Source organism: Haliotis cracherodii, unplaced genomic scaffold (genome assembly GCF_022045235.1).
Source record: "Haliotis cracherodii isolate W230 unplaced genomic scaffold, xgHalCrac1.p SCAF_5, whole genome shotgun sequence".
Taxonomy (NCBI): Eukaryota; Metazoa; Mollusca; class Gastropoda; order Lepetellida; family Haliotidae; genus Haliotis; species Haliotis cracherodii.
In genome coordinates this window covers 30,131,646-30,135,390 of record NW_027266308.1, presented here as the reverse complement: position 1 = coordinate 30,135,390, position 3,745 = coordinate 30,131,646, and the positions used below count along the sequence as shown (strand labels likewise).

At 36.5% G+C, this 3,745-nt stretch overlaps 1 long non-coding RNA gene across 1 annotated transcript; it reads left to right on the top strand.

The window, feature by feature from the left end:
• The first annotated feature begins 634 nt into the window (after nucleotides 1–634).
• Nucleotides 635–3,518, top strand: LOC139443452 (uncharacterized). The gene is made up of 3 exons (XR_011651731.1): nucleotides 635–716; nucleotides 1,674–1,870; nucleotides 3,429–3,518. It is a non-coding gene; the product is annotated as an uncharacterized lncRNA (long non-coding RNA).
• Nucleotides 3,519–3,745: the final 227 nt, after the last annotated feature.

Here is a 3,745-nt window from a genome sequence, read left to right as displayed (position 1 = left end):
AATGTTTCTTGGTGTAGGTGACAATGTTTCTTGGTGTAAGTGACATTGTTTCTTGGTAACTAACAGTGATTACTGAGATGTAACTAACAGCGATTATTGAGATGTAACCGTGTTACTGCTGTAACTGTCAGTGTTTATCACTGTAACTAACAGTGTTTATTACTGTAAGTAATTGTTTATTGTTGTAACTGACAGTGTTGAAACTAACATTGTTTATCGACATGAAACAAACCGTGTATAATGCTGTAACTGACATTTTTCATTGGTGTAACTGACAGTGGTGATTGATGGCGTTTATTGAGAAGGATAATTACTGTTTTTGACAATTTTCATTGATTGCTCTAATTAACAGAGTTTATTGATTGTGTAATTCACAGTGTAAATTACTGTAACTGACAATGTTTATTGATAGCTGTAACTGACAATGTTTATTACTGTAACTGAGAATGTTTATTGCTGTAACTGACACTTTTTATTGCTGAAACGGACAATGTTTATTACTGCAAATGACAGTGTTTATTGATTGCTGTAACTGATCAAAATGCTTCAATGTAGTTGGTGAATTGCATTTGACACCGTGTTCCAGTCATATCACGGCGTTTCAGCTTAATGGTTCTACTACACCAAATCAGTACCAGTTTGGAGAGTGCGGTTTTCGTAGGGAGCCTTCAGTGCAGATCGAGAGATATCTGCAGGCTGTGATTGGAGGATATTCTGTAAGATTTTTATGTCTTTCAAATGTACATCCATCCAGTTATTAAAACTGACCATGTTTTTCTATATTTAGTACTGTCTTTTTCAACATGATGACTTATGCTGAATGTGACCACAGCTATTTTCAAGTAGGTGACATTTGGTGCGAAACTGGGGGTGGTGTGTTTAGCTTCCGGTACTCGGAAAAGGAGCTGACTAAGCTAGTCATTTTTATTTTTTTTATTGCTGCTCTAAGGCCAAACTGTGCACACACGTACAGGTAATAGCTGTTGAATGCTTAGTTATTTAAAAAAAAATCATAACGTTACTATAGAAGTCTATGGGAAAACATTTGGTTGTGTGTAACCTGTAGGGTGAGTGCACATTTCAGTAATTCATACTTTACATGCTTTTCTGTTTATATTTCACCATGGACACACCATGGAGGCAAATTTAAAAATAATGACAGTGAAGTTGGGGACATTTTGGGTTGAATGGAGCATTTGGATGGGCTGGAAATGAATGTTGCTTCGTATTGTGGTCGAACTCAGCACGAACCCCCCAGGGTACCTCTGTCCAACAAACCCTCCTCCTGCCTTCTGAATTTGTTGTAACTGATGAATTTGACAACAAATTAGGATAAAGTCACCACTGCCACAACAATTTCTGCCTTGTGTCAATCGCTTGCCAGTCAAGTTACGCGATGCCGTTATCTTGAATATGAAGCATGTACACTGCTGACAGCAGAATATGTCAAACATCCCCTTATTTATAGTAAACAATGTAGCATACCAATATGTCTTTCTGTTAGGTGCTCTTGTGTGAATGAATGATGCTATTTTTCTATTAAGTTTCTTAAAACAGACTTATTTTTCACTCATATAACTTTCAAATAATTATTTTGTCCCCTCAAGAACTGACTCCTGGCTGTCATATCCAAACTGGTTTGCCATTTGATATTGTCTGAACACTTTTTTCAGCTTTTCACATGCCTGATGTTGACTGGGGAGGTATATGTGCACTCACGCAGAAGAAGTAGGAGTTTCGACATCGTATTTGGCATTTGGAGAAGCTGATCCGAAGTCCGGTGTTGGCAGTGTGTGATCGACAACCCTTGTTTTGCCTCGCTGCGCTTTATTACCTTGTAGAAGTTGTGGAACTTGGACATGTAGGTACAGTAAGTACATTTAAGAACCCCAGTCCACTTGAGGCCCCTCTGTTGCTCACTATCAAGTGCCATAATAAGATCACCCTCATGCACTAGACATTTCTGACAGTGCTCCCTTAATGCCTCACTGTGCAGTTTTTAAGTTTGCAAACATGAAGTAAGGGCTATACACCAGTCCCAGAACCTGCTTAGATGAAAATAATATCCACTGGCTCTTTTGGAATGTAACATTATGGTTCTGAAATCATCTGTAAAGAATGTGATAGTGTTCGACAAAACTAAATTATCTCCCCTGTTCAGTAAAATGCATTGTATCTTTCATTCCCCTATAAACCCATAAATTATTGGAGAGAAACACTATTTTAAGCTGGTATTGCATGACACTGTTAATTGTGAATAAAAAGAATTACATTTATGTCAGGATAAGCTGTACATTTTCAAAACTATATGGAATTTTAACTTTGTTTCATTGAAACTGGCAAATAACTGAAATAAGCAAGTTTAGCCACCTTGAAACATTAAACAGTAAGAATGTTTGATGTCCTGTGAGTATTTTAAAGTCTTAACTAAATAAATCAATAGAGTTAAGTGTAATTTCCTTCCATGTTGTGGTTTCAACAAGCTTTTTTCTACTTGAGGGTCCATTTCAATTTCTCGGGTTTAATAGGCGGTATGGTTCACTGGTCAGTGTTTGAGATTGCTGTTAACAATGCACCCCTTTACTTCCTATTTTCTGGTAAAGTTCATTATCCAGCCTTACATATATGATGACTTTAAAGCTGCTTAATGTGTCCCTTGCTTATTGTTGGCCTGAATTCCATGCTCTCTGTCCAATTTTGAGATTTTTTTCTGATTCCTTTCCATGTGTACTTATGTCATCAGCCTATATCATAGAGGATTATACTTTTGATTTTTGGAGTATATGAAAGCACAAACATTTGTGATAGCCCCTCCATAGATGATTTACCAAATGCTGACAGCCATTTGAGTGTTTAATTATATAAACAATGGATGGTGTAAGTTCGAGCAATCTCAAACAATATCAATCGCATCATGTCATGAGTGTCAAAACCATATTCCATGAATGTAGCAGACTCTGCTATGTTCTGATGATGTCAGCAAAGGAAGGCAAACAACAGACCACTACTCATTTTTAAATATGTATTGTAACTGGTTTTGAGGTTTAAAGATTTTTTCAATTTTTTTAGTCGAAAAAATATTTTTGGGTGATATGATCTATGCAGCCTCAATCATTTATAGAATTGACCCCTGACCACCATCTTTTATGAAATATAAATGAACTTCCATGGTCAGTGCATGAAGGTAAAAACTTCTTTATTAATACAGAAATACCTTTTGTAAAACATTGATGAAGTGTACATCATTAAACTCTCACAACTCTTTCTGTGCATCAAAACTATGTATTCTGGTGCCATATAGACATGCTGGATAGGAACAAGTAGTGAAGTTTAATCCAATTTCCATTTTTTTTCTGAGAAGCTACATATATATACAATATATAAATCCCAGATTTGACAAGTGCAAATATATTCTGATTTGTCTACAGGTTCTACTACACCAAATCAGTACCAGTTTGGAGAGTGCGGTTTTCGTAGGGAGCCTTCAGTGCAGATCGAGAGATATCTGCAGGCTGTGATTGGAGGATATTCTGTAAGATTTTTATGTCTTTCAAATGTACATCCATCCAGTTATTAAAACTGACCATGTTTTTCTATATTTAGTACTGTCTTTTTCAACATGATGACTTATGCTGAATGTGACCACAGCTATTTTCAAGTAGGTGACATTTGGTGCGAAACTGGGGGTGGTGTGTTTAGCTTCCGGTACTCGGAAAAGGAGCTGACTAAGCTAGTCATTTTTATT